The sequence below is a fragment of the Tinamus guttatus genome, unplaced genomic scaffold, assembly GCF_059628265.1.
Source record: "Tinamus guttatus ecotype Peru unplaced genomic scaffold, ASM5962826v1 Tinamus_guttatus_pri_ptg000153l, whole genome shotgun sequence".
Taxonomy (NCBI): domain Eukaryota; kingdom Metazoa; phylum Chordata; class Aves; order Tinamiformes; family Tinamidae; genus Tinamus; species Tinamus guttatus.
In genome coordinates, this window is record NW_028288687.1 from 2,133,774 (window position 1) to 2,155,414 (window position 21,641).

The 21,641-nt window shown below is 43.4% G+C and overlaps 1 protein-coding gene across 4 annotated transcripts in view; it reads right to left on the reverse strand.

Moving 5' to 3' along the window:
* FGGY (FGGY carbohydrate kinase domain containing) overlaps nt 1-21,641 on the reverse strand; it is a 303,483-nt gene that overhangs the window by 187,538 nt on the left and 94,304 nt on the right. Inside the window, exon 1 of one of the 4 annotated variants that reach the window (XM_088522433.1) lies at nt 1,105-1,177. The exons of the other annotated variants lie outside the window; for them this stretch is intronic. The gene's annotated coding sequence lies outside the window, so the exon portion shown is untranslated. Of the gene's footprint in view, nt 1-1,104; nt 1,178-21,641 lie in introns of those variants that run through there. 4 annotated transcript variants of the gene reach the window in all.

The window sequence follows — 21,641 nt, forward strand, 5'->3', positions numbered from 1 at the left end:
AAAATGCTCTCGGCCTTCTGAAGATATTGCCATGAAATTACTGATGTTATCAAGGGATGTCTTTGCCTCAAAAATAAACGGCTAAATGGAAATAAATTGTTGCTGAGAAGTTCCCAAGGAAATATTTAGTTCAAATAAAACCATATTTTCAGAGAAAAGAATTTCCAGTCTCTATGTCTCACACACCTAGTGCAGTTTCATCCCAAGAGTCGCCACGGGGCGATTCCTGCAGGCAGGGGAGCTCTGTGCAGCGCGTCACCTTTCATTATGAATCGGCTTATTTTTCATGCTCTGTGTCAGAACTCAGAACTTGAGGATTTTGTTTTGGCTTTTTTGGTTTTGCCTCAGTGTGAGTCACCCTCCAGCCCTGCTGTTTGTAAACAGCGGGCTCTGATCTGTGCCTAAAAACCAGCCCAGGTTTTACCAGAAGGCTGCCCAGCCACTCACCTCCGCTCTGGGCTTGCTTTCTCTGCCTTCGCTGGGCATTTAGCTCCCTAATTGAATTGTACGTCTTCTTGTAAATGTAAGAGCAGAATAAATTCAGGAACCACAGCACTTTCAGCTGCCCCACCTCAATCTCGCACGAGAGATTTCTGAAGTCTTCACTGCAGTCAGCGAGTACAGATATGTGTGAGCAGCAAACCATGACTGCCTCCTAAGCACTTCTTGTCTGCACCCTTATTTGCAGCGTTTTACTCGGGACAGGTCTCATGGGGTAGGTTTCGGGTATATATTTTTGCAACATGGTGTATTGAAACCCGTGAACTAGAATGCAAAAATAACATTATCAGCAGAAACAGAAATGACAAGCCAAATTATAAGTTTCAGACAGGAATGTAGCAGTTTAAATGCTTTTTTGGAACAGAGCGTCTTGTCAGTGCCAGAGTCAACGGCTTTGGCAATCCTTGGGGTCATATGGATCAGCAGCCAGGTAGGGAGGCCACATGATTGAACACCTGTATTGTCAGAATTCAACTTACACACCTTATATAAGCTATCCCTTAGATAATCCCCCTCTCCGCCAAGGCAAATGGTAGGATCTACGTGGAACTGTTAAAATTAGACTGGGAAAAAATAAAAAAAAAGGAAGACACCTTGTAATACAGTAAGAATCACAAGCAGCTACAGCGCATACAGATCCCCTCTCATGCTGTGTCAGCTATTCTGCTCCCGTGCTAAAAACTGGAAGTGAAAAGTTATTGTGTTAGAATAACTCCGAATCAGGAAGAAGTAGGGAGCCAGGCTGCAAAATTAGGAAAAAGTCAGAGGGAAGTAGGTGACCAAAAAGGAGGAAGAAGATGGTTTCTAAACAATGTTTGTCTTTGCCAAAGTGGATACCGGAGTTACTGGCTAACCAACTATGATAGAAGAAAATCTGTACCTTAACCTTGTTTTTTTATGGCAACACACATAAAACTGTTAGTGCTATTTCTATGGCTCAATTCCTCTACCACCCCAAAGGAAACAATGCCCACCTCAAAAGAATTACAAGATTTTTTTTTTTTCGTTGTTTTTTTGCCATCTAAAATATTGAGCTGCAGAAATGCAGGTTTATTTCATAACGGTTTCTCAATAACAAAGTTTTTGATCTTCTAAACATTATCCAGAAATAAGCCAGATATGTCTGTTCAGCTGAACCCAGCTGGCTGTGTGGAAAACATTTCAGAGTGTGCCACAAATCTCTTTTTTTTCCCTTATCTCTGTTAATTCTTTTAAAACAAATCAATTAAATGTCCTAATTATAACTGAAATACATAATTGTATTATGCCTTCAGTTTGGTGCATACTAATGAAGCAATCATCACCTTCTTATTAGTCACTCCTGAAAATTAAACTCAAATGCAAGCTAAAAAATGTTTTCCTGTATCTTCAAATAACAGATTTGATCCATTTTTCACTCCTTTCTCAACTTGCACCTTGAACACAACAGGCAGAAAAATATACAAGGCCTTTAGGTTTTCTTTCTTTAGTCAAAATTCAAAGGCATTCATAATACATTTTAAGCTCATTTATAAATTAGTGACCATATTTAACATATATTTTTAAAAGGGTTACCTGTATCTTTTACCAAAAACTATTTGGAAAGCATAAACTTAAAATGACAATACAGAGCCATTTAAAAAATACTCTGCTCAAATGCCTACCTTGAGGCAGGCTCTTAACGGGATAGAATTTGATTTTTAAAAATTGTGAACACACTCTGCGCCGCGTGTTGACATCTGTTGGAGGTGACACTGCTCAGACTACTCATTCTCACACTCGCTACCATTTCGTAGGTAAATCTTCCTCTTGGCTACATGCCCGCAACCTGTATGAAACCAACTGACCTACCTACTGGGAGAAGAACAGTTCAAAACAGAATTTGCATGCCTTACTACAAGAACCGTTGCTGAAACAGATTACCAAAGGATTCTCATCTCAATACTGTTACAGCTTTGTCTATTTTGCTATCAAAAAGAAGCAAACCTGCCAATATCATTAAAGGAGGTAGAAGTGGTGGGAGAGTCTAAAGAAAATGGGGTCAGTCCCTTCCCAGTGGTGCTCAATGGCAAGACAAAAGGCAACAGGCACAAACTAAATTCAAGAAATCCCACCTGAAAATGAGAAAACACTTCTTAACTGTGAGGGTGGTTGAACACTGGAAGAGGAGGCCCAAAGATCTTTGTAGAGACTCCATCCTTGGTGATATTCAAACCTGTCCACACACGGTTCTGGAGAACCTGCTCTCGGTGACCCTGCCTGAACCGAGGGGTTGGACCAGATCATCTCCAGAGGTACCTTCTGACTTCAGCTCTTCTGTGGTTCTGTGAAGTTGTGAAATCACAGAAGTTGTCTGCGGACTTGTGTGTCCAGTCAATGGATCAAAACCAAGAGATTAAGACTAACGGATCAAGATCAAAATCCTACAGCTCTCCTCCTCATGGACACTCCGGCACTAGCAGCAGCTGGAGGTGCCGAGAAGATGGCCCCTGTGTTTCGTCCCTCCTCAAGCTACTGCCACCATGGTTATTGCTGGAGCTGGCACTTCGGGTCCCTACAGCGGGGAGGACATTGTGGAGCACCAAGCTGGGTGCCACCCAAGAGCTAAGAGGAATCGAAGGATGGAGAGTGTCTATGGACTACCAAATCCAACACGTGGCATGGCATTGTGAAACAAAAAAGCAGAAGGCAGCAGCCTTAATCGAGCACAGCCCTAAACCCTTCACAGCCCCGTGCAGCTGTGTAAAGGGGACATTCCTAGAACACCAGTTCACAGGAGCAAAGGTTGCTCCCTAATTTGTTACAGGGCATCGTGCAATGCAACCAGGTTTTCATCAGAAAAGCAACAGATGAAACATTAATAAAAAATCATGATGAGGGAGCACACAGAAAGTGTAGAGCAGAGAGGAATTTGGCCTGCAGGCTATGAATTTGGGACCCCCCCAGAATATATTTCTGCTAGGCACAATATTGTTTCCTATTGGGAATGAGCCACTAAAGTCCTGAATTCTTTATACCTTGGACATGTCCTCTGTTTTGTTATCACTAGACTACTTCACACCAAATCTAATTTAGATGAAAAGTATTTTGGTGAGTGTGCTTTGCCTGCCTAAACAGAAATATTAGAGCAGCTACTTAGAAGGTAATTGATAAAGGCATAAAATTACTACTATTCAAGCTGCAAATCAGTTAGCAAAATTCAATGAAAGTTTAAACATTTTACTGCATTGATGATATAAATGCATAAATTTACAGAGAACAGCATCCAGGCATTTGGCAGTCTTCCACTGTATTTACTTAAAGGTGATAATGTATTTAAAAAGCACTTGAAGCAGAATTTGTATTAAGCACTACTAAACGTGCATAGATTTATTAGCACAAGCTTTTAGACTGTCTCTGCCTGAAGCAAACCCTGTTTTACTTCTGGAAATTAAAAAAAAATACAGTGATACATCATTTTAAGACACATCAGAGAGCTCGGTATGGTGGTTATCTTAAAATACTGTATTTCTTCATGACAAGTGTCGTTTTGTAGCCTTTAGCTTTTATATAACTGACTGGCAGGACTGCCTAAGAAATGTTGAAAATACCCACAGGACTTTTCATTTACACACTGGTGAGAAAAGCGTGGTTTAGAAAATTCTCTAGCATCTCTAGAGATTAACGATCGGACACCTCCAGCACCTTCAAGTGACCTGACATTTCAGACAGTGCTGGAGTCCTGAAGGAAAATCAGATGCTTTTAGTGGTGCGACGAGTAGGGCTTTTCGCGTTCTGCTGAGAGATTTCAAATGAAGAACCCTATTAATTCTTACAAGAGAAGTGAGCACATCATAGTCCCATAAAATATTTGCACCTGCATGGTGCAAATTTTCATTGAAGTGAAATCAGTGGAAGATCTTGAAAAATCAGTGGGAAGAAAACAGTGCAATTTAGTTGGTCTGTCAAAAAAATCTAGGATTTGTGTGTGTTGTGTGTCACACAACAGCCACCGGCCACAGCAGCTTGTGACTGAATCTCACCTGCATTAGCTTATTTCCCCTCTTCTCTAGCACCAGTCTGCCTTCCCCTCGCATCTAACAGCATACAGGCTGTTTTACCATGGGCAGAAGCTTGCACAGGAAGAATCAGGAAGGCAGTTTGAGATGAGAGAGACCATTTTGTTCATTCCCCTGCTAATGGATGAATATTCCCCAAAGTATAATCTAGGGAGTTCAGTCCATCCTACTTTTAAGTGGTTCAGACAGTGCCTTTATTTATACGCACAGAGTCTGGATTCACGTGCTGCTACATCTGCCAGAGCTAAGAAAAGTTAGAGCCTCCATCGCCAGGCTCGTCTTGCCACACTTGTTGCAAAGGTGAATTTAACTTTCCCCACCGCCTCGTGCCCTGTGCAGTCAGCAACGCACAGCGCGTGTGTCAACACGGCCCTTCTGATCTGCTGCAGATAGGCTCGTCTGGCACTTGCATTTTTTGGTGTATAGTTGCAGGGTAGGTTCCCTTGACCTGGCTGGTGCAGGATCTGAACATGTAAGCAGCAATGAGCAGGTGACAGAGATTTCTCTTTATTCAAAAAAACCTCTCTAGGATTCATCTCAGCAAGAACTTTAAATATACCTGAAAGCAGAATTTAGCTCAGGGAATATTCTGCTGTTTTAGTCCTTACAGCTTTTCATTACAGCCTTCTCAATGGGTAACAAAACCGGGAGTGCTGTTATAGGGCTATGTATTAGAGCACTGCTAACAAGTTGCTCCATTAAAAAAAGTAAACATAAATCATTTATTCAGTTTATGCATTTTTAGTCCACTTGAGAGTATTTTTGGCTGTGCTGAGAAACAAGTAAGGGTGTTAATTATTATCTTAGTAGAGTAATCAGTTAATAAGGCAGTTATGAGAGATGTTTGTTAGGAGGCTCTGCGATGCCCTGAAGCTACTGAAGTCATTGTCTGGGGAAGAACACCACCACCGTAGTCAGTAGGAGTCTGATGGCACCGGACCAAAACCCTCGGGGCCTCTGTCTGCAATTAGCTGAGAGGAGGGAGCAGACACCGGGTCTGAGCTGGGGAAGTGTAAACAAGAAAACAGGTAGGAACTCCCAGCCTAGGTCTTCTCCAAGAGGAGAATGTCTGGGGCCCCCTTCAAGAGGGTTGGGAGTGTTCAGTGAACGGCTGCAGGTCTCTGACCTCTGCCCCGTGCCAGCTCCCAGGCCGCTCCATGGTCAAGGAAGTTACTACCTGATCAAGCTGAGCTCCTTGAGGAATATGCAGCCCTGTTTTCCCTGAAAGAGTGTCTGAATTCCTTGCTAGGCTTCTCCATGCCCTAAGACTGGCTCCTTCTTCTGGTGTGAGGACCTCAAACGTTTTCAGTCCCCAGCTGAAGGGAACAGATCCTTTATTCATTCTCCTGCTACACCGCTGCCTGGTCAACATCCAGACTGCTGTGGTTAATGCTCATAGCCCTCTGCCTGACCATGGCCACATGGCCTTCACACCCAGCGGATTTCCAGAGGTCTGTCCCACAGAAACCACTCTCATAACTGGCGCCTTCAATCCAGAGGCCAAGGAGAGAATGAGTCTACAGATTAAATAACCTTCTTCAGATGAAAGTTTCTCCAACCAAGATTCAAGGGCAGATGTGCAGAGGGGCATCTGCCTGGTTTCTGCCTGCTTAGTGATCAGCACCTTCCAGCATCCGTTCACCATAGTCATAGCAGTGGTGACGAGAACTAAATACTTCCATGAGTGACTTGCAGAGGGAAGGTTAACCCGGTCTCCTGAAGCCAAAGGAAAACCACAGCTGTCTGTCCTCAATCTAGGGCGTGTCAAGGAACCTGTCCATAAGGGAAGTGTTTCTGGTTGTGAATTATACGCTAGAAAATCCCCAGGGCCATTTAAGAAATGTGCTTTGAGGTGCTCCAGGGGCAGCCTGTACTAGAAGTTGAATTTTCCCGGTGGGACAGAAGAAATATTACAATAATTGATGGAGGAAGGGAGGGATAAAAGTCACGTTCTTATTACTTAAGCCAAATAATCTGGTTTCTTTCTGCTCAGCAACAATAGAGCATAATCTTATGTAACTGTCATGTATCTTTGCCAGGGACACAAAAGTATCTGTAGTGAGGCCAAGAAGTGAACCCAGATCTCCAGACTGCATCCCATGGGATCTCTGTTGAGTAGAGTATTTTTTTCTCTCATGAGGTTCAGCAAGATTATTAACAAATCTAGTGTAAATGCTCCATGACCCAGAGCAGAGGCTGTCCCAAGGAACTCTTTTTGATAGAAGAGCTTAGATGGCAAATAAATATTATATGTATCCAATTCGCTATTTAATAATGTATCATTTTTTATGCTGGAGCAACTTGCTCAGCAGTACAGGATTTCTGAAACCTCAAAATATGATCTTGCTGCTGAAGTTCATCTGTCAGGAAGACCATCTTGTTTGCATATATTGTACATTTTCACTAATCTCTTCATTTTTCTTACCTTCCTCTGCCCAGAGTGCTAATAGTTGGTGCAGAGGCTGCTTCCTTCCTCTAGAGCACCTAGCACTGTGGGACCTCACTTTAGAGGGGAGCTACTGTAATGTATCAACAACATACATCATATCAATATACCAACAACAGCAATGATGATAATGGTTCATTTGCCTCCAAAATCTGAGGATCCTCCTTGGATGTCCACTGCTCTGAAAGTTCTAGAGAAACTCCTCCTTAACATAGACAGTGAGACATTTCAGAACGATTATACAATTTGAATGACATTTTGGCTTCACCTTTAATGAGAATTAGGAGATTCTCTCCTCTAAATTCAGAATTCCATCTATTTCCTATTGAGAAACCTCCATCTAGAAGGGATTATATCACCTAGAATGGATTATACTCGTGATTCTTTCCAGAAACCTTCATCTAGAAGATTCTGAAAGAACCATGAATATAATCAAGATAAAGTTTTTCATTTAAAATAGAGAAATTTAGGAAATGTATTTTTGTATAACTGAAACAAGTTTTGCTTCAAAAGCAAAGACTTAGCCACTTTTTAGGTCACCAAGTTGAAGCACGGATGGCATAAATCCATCATTAGTGTTTTCTTACAGCTACGGCAGCTGACACATCTGAATCACTGGGAGCTAAAAGCACGCCCGAAGAAATGAGCACCATCAAAACACATCAGAGCAAGACAAATAGCAAGTGCTTCTCTAATGCACCTGACTGCTGACGGAACAATATTAGCTTGCTTTCTTGAAAGCGGCCACGCGTAAAAATGAGTTCATAATGATCAAATGTCTCTCCACGAAGGAATTGATTTAAGTGTATCAATTAAAAATTAGCCTCTGTATCACAAGAGGGATGTTTTTGAGCATAATTAATGCAAAAAGCTTAGTAGCATTCTTCTTCAGGTTCAATCAAGTAGCTCTGATGCTGTTGCATATGCACGGCTCCCCACTTCCAGGGGAGTGTAAATGACTCCCTCTTACACTGATCCACTTAAGTCGTTGTAAAATCTTGATTATATCCATGTCAAAGGGGTTTAGTTCAGAATAGAACTGCCCAGAAAATTTTTCCTCGCTCTGCAGTAAAACATTGCTGTTTCATTAAAAAAAAAAGTGATTAAGCAAGCAATTGTGGATAAAATTATTTCCAAGTTTTCTTGTGAAAAATACTCTTAAAAATGGATATTTTTCCTCAAACAGTTCAGACCTACTCAAACAGTAGTTCTTGATTCAAATAAGCAATATATTTGTTGGTAACATTTTGAACAGAAGCATTATTTGCTATAGAAGACTAACCTAATTTAATTCAAAATCAAAATAAGGTTATAACCTCAATCTGTGTACAAAGAGAGTGCTAAGAATTACCTACCCCTGGAGTATCCAAATGTTCAGGACACTTTTGCAAAAAAGAGTAATTTCTCTCATATTCTCCCTAGAATATTGGGTTACTGTCATGTAAATAATGAAATCAGAGGAAGCAGCGTCAACGACTTCTGTAAGAAAGATTAAATTTGGAATTTCCTTTGGTATCTGGATATAATCTGGACAGAACTGCAGGAATCCTGTGAAACTCAGTGCTTTGAAATCTAGATATTACAAATATTTGGCAGCATTCATGCAACATAAAGCCTGTGGACATTGTGTTAGCCTAAATGCTTCAGTATTTCACGTGTACGATCCTACTACAGTATCAAGAAGAAATATTTGAAGAAATGTTTTTTTTAAAAAAAAAGATATTTGTGACTTAATGTTCAAGGATGATGTTTAATTAAATCTGGAATGGTATTAATCATTTAAACTACTCATCCATTTAAAGACAAATGTACTGCTAGATGAATACGCATGTACTGGTCACATTAACCTGCCTTTCCCAAAAAAACATTTCATGTGATATAATGAAAGGCAGCAAAAAATGAGTCATTATCATCTAAATCTAAACTAAGACCTTTAAAAACTGACATGATAGAAGATTTTAAAAAGCCATGTTTCCATATTTCTGGAATAACATGTCTCCACTTGTATGGCCAGATTTCTTTAAGATTTTTTCCCCAGTCATTCAGAACAAAAAGATTTGGAAAGTCAGTGCCTGATTCCTCAGTTCTTCATGGCTTGGGACCTCGCAGCACCGCGCGACATCGGTGACGATACCATCAGGAAGGGTGAGCGTGAACCTGCAACGCTCCCGCTGCAACCAGGCCACGCTGTGTTCTGGGGAAGAGAACCAGGTTTGGGCTCAGTTCTTAATTTCTCAGCCTACAAACTTGAAACAGGAATAGCAGAAATATGCACAGAGGCATATTTAGGCTTCCAACATTTTCCTTGGTCACTCCATCAGTTTAAACAGCTGTAATTTTTATCCTGCTCATAGGAGGAATAGGAAGCAGTAACCTGCTTTGTAGGCGCCGCTCGTTTTTCATGTGTTCCGCCCAGTGCCATTATTCCAAGATTGGCTTGTGCAACTCTTCTATTTATTACTGGTTTGTTTTTCCTTTTGTTGCAAGAATCGAGTTGACAGCTGAACACATGTACCTACAACATGAGATCATGCTCAACAAGAAAAAAGCTAATTAAGATGTTACACTCTTGGCCCGTTCCCTGAATACTCTCCCAAAGACAGAAACGCACCACAACCGCGCTGCCCTGGGAATGGCAGAGATGCAGCAGCAGCACTGCAAGAGAGCCCTACTCACGCGCTGCGAGCAGCATCCTGGAGTCAGGACTGCAGGGCAGGTTGGTCTCGGGATCACAGAATCACAGGATGGCTGAGGTTGGAAGGGATCTCTAGAGATCATCTAGTCCAACCCCCCTGCTCCAGCAGGGACACCCAGAGCACGTGGCACAGGGTGGCATCCAGGTGGGTTTGAAGATCTCCAGAGAAGGAGACTCCACAGCCTCTCTGGGCAGCCTGTGCCAGGGCTCTGTCACCCTCACAGGAAAGAAGTTCTTCCTCATATGCGGGTTAAACTTCCTATGTTTCAGCTTGCAACCACTACCCCTTGTCCTGTCACTGACCACCATGGAGAAGAGTTTGGCCCCATCCTCCCTACATTCTCCCCTCAGGCATGTATTCATATTGATCAGATCCCCTCTTAATCTCCTCTTCTCCAGGCTAAACAGGCCCAGCTCACTTAGCCTTTCCTCATATGACAGATGCTCCAGTCTCTTAATCATCTTCGTCACTCTACACTGGACCCTCTCAAGAAGCTCCACGTGGTCACCGATAGAACTAGAGGTAATGGCCACAAACTGAAGCACCCAAAGTTCCACAGGAACCTAAGGAAAAATTATTGACAGTGAGGGTGACAGGGCACTGGAACAGGCTGCCCAGAGAGGTTGTGGAGTCTCCTTCTCTGGAGATCTTCCAAACCCGCTTGGACGCAGCCCTGTGCCACGTGCTCTAGGTGACCCTGCATGTGCAGGGGGGTTGGACTAGATGACCTCTGGAGGTCCCTTCCCACCTTAACAATCCTATGATTCTATGATTCTTGTCCTGGGAAGCCCAGAACTGCCCACAGGAGCCTCCTGGCTGGAATAAGTGACCTGTAGCAGACGCAGGACCAATGGGTGTTTCTCCACAAGCCTCCCAGGAAGGTGCCTCCGCTGAAGAACTCAGACCCACCCACAGTTTTGCAACTGACTTACATTATCCCTGATGTGGTAGGAATTAAGACCATTCTGTATTGTTATATGAACACAGCGTATCCTTTCTGTACAGCAAAAGCCTCCAGCCACAATAGCAATAAGAATTAAAACCACACTCATAAGATGTCCAGATATGGTATATATTTTATCATTATTTTGCAGACATATGTTCTGTGTGACTTGGATCATTCATTTTCTTTTTGTTTTCAAAAGCTAACACATGGCCCTCAACAAAAATTATACTTAATGTTTTATTTGGTGAACTCAGTTAAAATCACAGCACTTGTTTTGCGGAGTTTTACATAAGAATGTGCTGTTTTGTAATGACATTTATGTAATTTAATTTCAGTAAGCAGGCCTGAAATAATTTAGAGTCTACAGAGAGCTTGTGAATTCAGTATTAGGGACTTGAATTTTATACATTTATTCATGTCATGGCTGAAATTCTATTTGTGTCTCTGTATGGAGATAAAATGCACAAGTAACAGGATAAAACCTTCCATCTTATCCGGGGTCCTGCTTTGATGCTCATCTATTCAAATCAAGCACTACTGAGTAAAAAAGGTGACTGCCATTCAGGAAAATCATTCCTCAAGCCCAAATTCCAAAGAGGTGGGAACGGCACAACGGCCTCGTGGAAGCCTTGGATATCCTGGTTTTTCATCCACGTGGATGAGGCTGAACCTTTGGGGAAGTGGGTACTTCACCTGGGGAGAATTCAGGGATTAACACTGGCCTTGAGTGGGGGAGACCCTGGGTTGGTGAAAGGGCTGCAGATGCAGCCAGTGTTCCTGGAGTCCAGGAAATCATCGGGACGACACCACAGCCCGGAGAGTCTCGCAGGGGCTGGGTCGAAGTGTATCAGTCAGTCACAGACAAGCCCAGGGAGCTCTGCCAGGACTTTCAGACACGGTTCTGCTGTAACAGTGAATCAGAACTGGGACAGACATGATTCACGAAGGCAGTAAAATTCATCACTGGCAACCGAGGGAGTGAGGAGCCTGCCCGCTTTTGAAAATCCCACTGCTGCCCAACCGCGGCAAGAATTACCCACCAGCATCTAAAAGTCGGTGCTAAACCACCTTTGCAAATTGAGGCTGTGCATTTCTGAAACTGTTTCCCCAGAACCAACTCTTTCTCCTGAGGAAGCCCATGGAAAACAAGCTTGGGCTGTCAGCTTTGTAACCCCCCAGACCGTATTTCGTGGCCTCATCCTCTGCTGCCTGCTTTCCTTCCTCCTTTCTGCCTCTTCTGCTTTCATGCGAACAGCTAGTGCGCTGCTTGACATCTTGGAGCATTTTGACATCAGGGGAGAGATCGATTGCAACAGAGAGAAACACGACGAGCAGAGGAAGAGGGAAGAGGGCAGCACACGGGCTAACAAGCCCGTCGCATCCTAGACCCTGCCCTTGGCTTGTGACCGCGTCCTGCACCCAGCGTCTCCACACGATTGCCCAGGAGAACGGTGTCGCTCCACCCGGAGCTGCACCGTGAGGGTTAGAAATGCTCAGCATGGGTGTTTTAAATTATAGTTAATTCATTTTGATACGCTTTGTCTCAGATCCATAGACAAAATGACTGCAGTGGGTTTTAAAAAATCAAAGGCAGGTTTGCCTGGGAGATACACATCAAGGCCTGCCTGCGTCTTTGGAGTGTTGCAATCCAGCCCATGGCAACCAGGAAGATGTAAGCTCTCCTTTCCGTAGTAAGAGTTTGAAAAACAAAGCAATTTCTTGAATCTTAAGAAAAAAAAGAGCTTCAGAAGATTGGTTAAGAGGACTGCTCTGCATTTTTGAGGACTGATCGATATCAGAACCACAGATCGAGCAAAGTCAAGATTAAGCCCATTGCCTAAACAGATCACTATTATATTTAGATTTTACATTAGAGTTTCAAGTTAGCGTATTACTAATTTGCCAGTTAGAGCTGGGGGGAAAGTAATGAAGTTACAGTCTTTTATTATACAAATGCAACTTGAGATTTTTTTAGGATGTTATCTATCAGCCTGTCTGGCAAATGTCTGTCTGGCAATAACGTAGCTGTCTGCTGAAACAATCCTAAATAATGCAACATTATATGAATAATTAATAGCCGCATAGGTCAACAAGTTCAAGATTGTTACAGGCAAACTAGATCAAACGGAAATGCTTCCTTTCAGGCAGCAGCTATGAGCCCAAAATGTCCAAGGCATCACTGAACAAAAATTGAGACGAGGGTGTTTATGAGCACGAATGCCAGAGCGCAGAGCACTGAGGACAAGCCCGTTCCACACAAACGTCTGCCCGATCCATGCTTACCCACAGGAGCCAGGGATCTGCTTGGGTGGCAACTCTCAGGGAATTAGGTATCAGCCAACTTTAGGAAAAGGGGTGGAATTTGTCCTTTGATTAATACCTTCACTCGGGTTTCCAGAAATACTGTGGTCACCACCAAACGAAGCAAGAATTGTTTTTAGATGAGGCGAAGAGCTCTGGAAGTTTCCTTATGCACCTGATCCCACCAGTACGGGTACAAGTTGGGCTCACGAGGTTGTTCTTTTTTAAATAACAGAGAGGCTCATTTGCCTTTGCCTGTGTGGAAGCAGGGACCCGGGCAGAAGCGGAGCGACCTTCTCCACAGTCACTAGGAGAAATGGTTGTGTTCAGAAGACAACTCACCTCAGCCCGGGCCAGGTTTCGCAGACAGACAGGCAGAGCCCTGATCTGGGCTTACCGCTTCTCTCAACGTGTTTAATAGCCTCAAAGTAAATGCCTGCAAAATTGATATTGTTTATTTCAATATAAGCTGATGATAACAGTAGCTGAGGTCACTTACGCAGCAAGACAATCTGTGCTTAGAGTCACACTATGTATTTTATAACTCAAAGAAAAAATAATCAGGCTTCCTGTACAAAACTGATCACCAGCAGAGAAGCTATCAACGTGGCAACATGGAGAACAAAGTATTAAAATAAGAGCAGCTCTTTTCTTAGAAGAGTGCAGAAAGCCCCAATGCTTCACCAGCTGTAGTTCCTGCCCAGCTGTCGGATCAGGACGGAGGGCTCCCATCCGGTGCAGAGGCATAATGACATTACCCGGGATCCAGGAACGTAGCCGCGGGATTGAGGCTGCTATTTGCTAAATTAACCAAGGAGCAAAGCAGGCGGAACGCGGCGTGCGAAGCCTCCCTCCTCTGCAGTTACTGCCCAGGTCCCACACACCACATGCACGTGCTGCGCTGGGCACGCGTGCACCCTATGCAAGGGGAGAACGTGGCAACAAAACTGTAAACTCCGAAACGAAAACTAAAAAAATATTTGCACAAATGCATATGCAAAAATAAGTGCTGCAAACAGACTATCTTGTTGAAACAGTTATACTCAATTTGTTAATATACACATTAAGAATAGAAATGTAAATATACAGGGGATTTTTTTTTTGGTGGTGGTGGTGATTTTCTTTTAACACAAGTCTTATATAAGACTTGTACCTATATAAGAAAACATGCTAAGCATCACAACTTCATTTTCAGAAAACCGCAGCCTACTTACAACTGATGCAGTATAGAAGGGAAACTGAAAGTAGAAAAGAGAATCACACGCCGCAAAGGGAGTTCTAGTAACAAGTCATTTTAAAAAAGCAAATGACCAAGGTAGAAAAAACCCAAATTAATATTTACAGGAAGCTTTGCTTTTAAAGTTGGGTGACAAGTTTGTTACTGAAGATTTGGTCAGAGGGATTTTTTTTAGTGAAGCATCTGAAGGCTGCTTTGTGCTCTAGCCTGTTTCTAAATAAAAGACACGGATTCTGTTCAGCCAAGGGGCTCCACCAGACTCAGAAGAGCGACACAGATATCGAGTGAGATCAATACACGATCCACCCCTCAACTAAGATGAATTCATAACGGGAAGGTCACACAGTCCTATGGTTCCTAGCCACAGCTCTCAGGAATTTATTTTGAAGCTTGTATCCTGGAGCACACGGCTTTTCCTTCGAAAGAGACTTAAGCTCTTAGGAGCTTAAATCCCACAGAAGTCAGCTCCTAAAGGTTCGAGCCGCTTTGGGAACATGGGGCTTTGATGAATTTGACGACTTGCTGCCTGATGCTCTGCCCGCAGCGCGGGGGCTCTGCAGCGTGGCGGGGCTGCGGGACGGGGCTCGGAGCGCACAGCCGCCCCAGGGAACACATTGGAGTTTTACCACCGCGACCTCCTACAACAACCGGCACGGCTGCTTGTCCTTGCACCACGCTAGTGGCTCCCATCACCGAGGGCACCCAGGGAGCTCAACACCTCCGTGCCCTCCCAGTGCCCTCCTGGCTTCTGTGGGTTAAAAACACCATTTGCATGGCCTAAATTCTGCCGATTTCCTGGACATGGCTAAGGGGTGAAAAGCACCTCTGTGCTATCTACAAGTGATACCAAGGTGTAAGACTGAGTAGGAAAAGGAAGTTTGTGGCGTCTAGACTTAGGTGGAACCTACATTTTCTGAATTAAAGGCATTACAGCTCTACAGAAATGAGAGAGCTCCTGGCAAGAGCTGCAGCAGGTAATTCTACAAAGAACCGAAGGGAAGTAGACACCCAATTCCCTTCCAATTTGAGCAGCTAATTCCCTTCTCCTCCTCTGAACATCCACCCAGGTTACTGCAGATATCATTAGGTTCCCTGCATCTCTCCTAAGGATAAAACAACAAAGGCTACTTTTTTCCCCCATGTTTAAAATCAGATTTCCAAGGTTCAACTCTAAAATAACAGCAGCTGCCTCATAGTGCAAAAGTAATTGCTTTTGTCATAACGCACGTTTCACTCCACCTAATTGCCCTGAAATCGGCAAGTGCATTTGATTCGTGCACGCTACCCTGCCTGCTGCAGGGTTATTTCTCTGGTTTCTCTCTACGCTGGCTCCACTTCTGTTCTAAAGTCTCTCCATACTGAGTAGCAAAACATTTTTTCAGCAGTGCAGACGGCAGAAGAGCACTGCAAGGGCTCTGTGTCCCTGCTGCACAAGCTTGGGAGGGCGCATTTGCTACGTACAGCTACTTGATCCTGACCCCTTTCTCACCCATATGGCAGAAGGGATTATTCTTCTCTATTCATGCCTCACAGTCCTTTAATGGATTTAGGGCACAGCTCTTAAAAATGTATAAGAGAGACAGGCATCACATGATTTTGCTATGGATATTTTATGAGCAAGTCTGGGTGCATGCTGTGTGCCTGAAACAAAAGACTGCACAATTTGCTACCAGGCCGGGATCTGTGTTATTATGTCCTGTATTCAAGGCTTCTGAGAAGGATTGGGCAAGCAGAGCAGCAAAACAAAGGCACGGAGAGACACCACGATCCAGTAACTGGGTCAAACAGCACTGATATCCTGCATTCACTGCTCGTAAGGGCTGTAATTCAGGCACTCCTCAGAGATGATCAGATTTAGAAAATGGCAGCTTGGCCCTTCCTTTATCATTGACTATTATTAGCTATCATTTGGGGTTTGAATTTGCCAGTTAATTGACTAAACTATTACCTTGAAATGGTTGTGCTTGTACCTCTAAGGATTTTTCCTACGGTGGCACCTGTGAGATGTTGCAGCAGCAGGAACCCCTCGGCCGCCCCCTCTCCAGGCAGCGGTTGATTCATGTACGGAGCACCCACCCGCACTGCTTCCTGGGCCGAAGGCTTTGCTCAACATTAATGATCTTAAAACATCTGAATCTTTTAAGTGTGTTTTTAAAGAAAACTATGTGGGAAAACTGCCTTTCTTTCTGAAGTCGGGATGCACTCAGCACTGGGTGCCTCCCTGTTTCTGGCTTGACTGCTCCTCCTTTGGCCAATCTTTAGGTAAGATCACACACACGGAGGCCTAGATCCATCAGTGGCTGTAAAACATAATAGGTTGGATGCAACCTCCAGCCCAAAACATCCCAAAAAAGGCTGTTTGGAAGAAACACTGAATTCACAACTTGCTACCTTCCTTCCCTAAGTGTCCATGAAGACTATGTGGTCCTCTTTCCCAGTTCATACCATTTTTTTCTCTTTCACATTCTAAGCACTGTGATCTCCAGGAGCGAGACCGTGGTGAGCAGGAACCAAGACCCAGACGTTCTACCCTGGGGAGTTTCGGGACATTTCTTCTCTATACGACATTAGCAACCCAAATTTTCTATACGCTTCGGTTTGACTTGCAAGCACTGGCAGGTGTTGTGCTTTCTTGGGTTGTAATCTCATTTATCACCGTGGGTGTGATTACAAAAAGCAAAGTGCTAAATCTCTTGCAGTGCTCTAAATGCAATTAATGGAGTCCTTAATCCATTCCTTCAAAAGGAGGGACACGGGATGCAAATGGGGAAATTCACACAATTCATTGCTCATCACTTCCAAATCTATTTTCCCCTCCTCTGCATCTCAAGTAGAGCAAAAAAAAACCCCTATTTATATTTGTCATATTCTATTTATAATAATACTAATAATAGATAAGTATGGAGTGATATATATATATCACTCTATATAAAGTATAGAGTCATCTATATAGTGATGCATTTAATCTAGACATGACAAGGAAATTGCAAACCCAAGTTTCAGTAACAAACATCTGACTTGCAGCTATGCATACATGCATACAAGGGCAGCACCCCATCTAAAGCACAGAAATGTGAACATTTTTCTTGTTGCTTTACTCAGAAATGATCTTTTAAAGCATCCACTCTGCCAGAGATACTAGAATTCATCTTCCTTTTCAGATTCATCACCACAGAAGGCAGCAAGGTTTTTTTTTATGCACTACTTCTACATATAACTATCTGTTTCTATGGGGAGATTTGGGTCTCTTTCCTGTTAGTTACCAGTTGTTACTATAAATATTACAATATATTCAATGGCTCCATGGTTTTTATAACAACACGATAATACTACTTAGAACATACTCAGGCTTTTGTAAATATTATCTTGTTATACCAGATGCAACAACAACTACTCTATGCTATTTACAGGAAGGCTCTTTCTGAACATGCTTCACAGTAGAGAAATGTAAATACCTCTAAAGTGGTAGTTTCTATAGAAACTTCATTTTCGACTGTATTGTGGAATAAACAGCCTCATTTTCTACTTTGCTTTCAATCCCACAGAAACCTGGAGCATCTTTCCAAAGCAGCTGATAATAATAATACTTTGCAAGTCTGTAGCAATTTACGTCTTTGAAGCTTGCTGCAAATATGAATTAATTAAGCCTCCAGGAGTATCCTTAGGTAATATCATTATTCTCACTAACAGGGGGAAGTAAAAGAGGAGGCAGGAGACTTTGTGCAGAACACGGTGTCACTGCCGAGCAGCACGGCGTGCGCAGGGTTTGATCGCGGGCTGCCTGACAGCTGACAGTTCCTCCCGAAATCCAGTTTTGCTCCCACCAAGGCTTCTCCCACCGAGGCTTCTCCCAGCACCAGCTGCGAGGGCTGAATCCAAGCCCAAACCAGGCAGCGTAAGAAGTGCTGAATTCTTGTATTCTTTTTCAGAAGCTCGATGAGTTTTGGCAGGTGTGTGTGCAAGGAGAGCTAATCCCGGAGCTGGCAGTGCTGAGGGGTGGAAAAGCCACGCGTGGAGCAGCACCGCTGAGGGCTCTTCCATCTCCAGGATTCCAGCATTCGGGAAAGCTAACTCCGGGAACGCACCTTGCCGAGCACAGAAACGGCCTGGAGCAGGTAGCAAGGGGGCTAAAAGGAGGGACTTCTTGGCCAGGCCCCGCGTGCCCACGGGTGACGCTTTCCAGCAGTGATCCTGGCGAGAGGTGCGGGTGCCCAGGCCCTGTCCTGTGCCCTGGGGGCACCTCTGCTCCCCTGCCCTTGGGAAAGGCTGCCCGTGTACCCGGTATTTCATCCCCAAGGTGCCCAAGTGCCAGATCTTCCTTTGGCTAATTGTGCCACACATCAACGTTGCTGCCATCCGCAGCCCCGCGCAGATGCTGTACGTTAGTGCTGAGATCAGAGCCGTAGGAGTGGGCCCTCCTCCACACACCAGATGGTTTGGGCTTCTGGTTTTGTTTTTAGTGCTTACCTATCTGCTCCGAGACTCCTGATAATCATGTGAGCGGGAAAGGGGGGGAAGGAAAGACTGCCCCAACAACCAGGATAAAAAAATATCATTAAGTGCTGCTTTTCATCTGTTATCTGGAAATGCAGGAAATAAATGCATTCAAGAAGAGGTCTGAACACTTTCAGAAAGGAAAGATATCAAGAAATAGGGACAGTTAGAGATGGGAAAAGTTCCTTGTTATTGGGACTGTATGGACAGCTGTGCCAGGGCTCCCGAGCAGCAGGGGCAGCAGGAGCCCCACTGCAGTGCAGCAGAGCCGGTTTTCTAACGTCCTGGCCGGCTTCCAGCTTCATTGCATGGTGAAGAACGGGTATTTTCCACTTTAACCACCTCCTTCCTAAAGCAGTGGCATTTAAAAGATGGTAACTCTGTCTAAACTTAGCAATCCAAAGCTATCGAATCACCACTCTCACTTTTAGGAACGACTGCATTTCAATTTTATCTATATAAAAGACCTCGTAAAGCTACCTCTGTAGTAGATAAATATGTAAATAAATAGAAACTAGTGCAAGTGAGGTATTTTACAAACATGCGCTATTTCTCCTTTGGACTTTTTCAGGCTGATACAATCTTGTTAACTGATTTATACTGCAAGTTGAATGAGATCCAATTTCCGGAAGTATATAATTATGTCTGATTTTTTTTTCTTAAACACTGATTACATGACAAACCCTGGAAGTGTGACCCATCTGCATCCTCAAGACTTAGAAACAAGAAGACAAATGAGGGACACTCTAAATCTTTTTTTTTTTTTTTTTAATAAGCATCTTCAAAACATCTTACAAAAGCCCAGCTTGAATTTGTGGATATTTGAGGTAAATGACTGTGGTAATGCTTATATGTTAAAATGAAAGATGAGCAATTTTATCTCTAGCTTCTATGATCGATCATGTCCCAATGGCACTTGCACCTGGCCAGCTCCAGGTGCTCTGGTGAGCATCAAATCCAAAGTGTGATGGGGTAAAAATACACCTTGTAATTGAGGTGCAATGGAGGCAAGTGGTAAAAGGGAATAGCTCAGTTCATGGTGACAGAGATATTAGTTTTGGCAGAAACTAATAAATTACTCTTGGCAGAATGACAAATGTTACCTCAAATAGACAAACTCAGGATTCGCTGGGGAAAAGCAGGGCTGTTGAGAAGAAACATCAAAAAAATCTTAGGAGAGAACAATATAAAAATGCTGCTTTCTCTCCATGTATTTATTCAGTAAGACTTGAGTAAAATATGTAAATTTTCTTACAAGGTAACCTTCAGTATAGCAAAACTCAGACTGGCCTGAATTGAAGTGAAAAGAAAACTTCCCAGAAAATAAAATTCCAAACAATTTTGATCAGATACTATGCCAGCTTTTGAGTTTGGAAATACTGACACATATTAATAGACCCCATAGGGAATCTCACAGGTTAGTGCTCCTAGGAGCTGAGGTGATAATGCCTCCGATGCTCCCACGTCGTGGCCCTTCCCCTATATCAGTGCAGCTCCAGACACGAACCCCATCCTCCTCGTCAGAGGTTTCACTTCCTCCACACTTCTCCCACTGCCAGGAGTCCTACGTGCTCCTATTCCCAGCGGAGCGAGCTTGTGCTTCCCATCTGATTCGAATTCCTCCCTCCCCGTGTGGGCGATGAGTCACTCGCAGTAATGGCATTTTAAAAACTCCAGGGAAGGTAGGGAGACTCAAACCTGGGGGAGTGCATGCAAAGTACAACGTGGTGGGTGCCTCCAGCCCGGGGACAGAGGTTGCCAAACTTCCCCGGCGTTTGAATGGTGCCTACGGAGCTGGATGTTTCCTCCTGGATGTCTCTGTGGACGGCATCAACCGAAACTACTGTTTTGTATGAGCACGTATGTATGTGTGTATGACATTTAATATCCGACCTTTTATTTATCATTTATCAAGTCATTATCATAGTGCAGAAAAGTCAGGAAAAAGTTAACTACAAAGATTATATAGAATAAAAAAAGAAGAAGAAAAAGGAAAATAAAAGCTTGTTTCTATTAGATTTTAATGTGGGGAAACAGAATCTTTAGCATGAAATGCTTCTCTGCCAGTAATACTGCCCTTTCAATGGAGAACCACTGAATGTAACATTTTTTCAATTAGTGGCTTAACAACTACCATCTTTTCTGAGGAAAGTGGAGCTTAATTCTTGTTATTCTTCTAGCCCTGCAGAGGTTACAGTGGCTCATGCATCACCAACAAAAAACCCTTCTAATTACAGGGTGATGGGCAACAGAGGCCATTGATTCGCACTTGGAGACTGTCACCTTTCCCACCACAGCCCATGTCCCCGTGGCATTTTCCTTCTGAGTTACAATTTGATTTCAGGCAAGAAACAAAATGCTTCCTGATGGAAAGCTTTAGCTTAAACATGCTTTAGCACCTGAGCACTCGGAGCAGAAAAGCTCCGTATGAATCTGTCCAGAACTTGACGTGCTTAGTGCGTCGTTTAATGCTTTACTCAGAACACCTACATGTTTTGTTCCTGTTACTTTTACAGCTCTTACATGTGACAGAGACTGATTTTCCAACAGAGGAGGGAGGAGATTGAGCAGCTTCGGGACTTTTAAGCATGGCTTTCTTCTGAGAAGTAAATATAATAATAGCAAAATGAAGTTGACTACTTTTAAGCTTGTTTAGCCTATAATTGAAGGATAATTTTTCTGATTGCCAACTCTGCCAACTCACACTGACATCAGAAAACCAAACTGTTCTTTCTGGCTTACATTTCATCACCAATAAGGAATTCTGCGAACTAAATTATCCTCTGTGTGCAGTAGTATAATCCTTAAAATTATGGCCTTGGTTATTTGTGTGCAATGCTGGTACGCTGCAAAATCTCTGTGGTGCCTGTGCAACCCTGTAGCCAGTGCACGTGGCCCAGTGGGTCCTGCTTTCTGCTCTACGCTGCTGCCACTGAAGCTCTTTAGCTCAGGTCACTGGCATTTGATGTTCAGATCTGCCCGA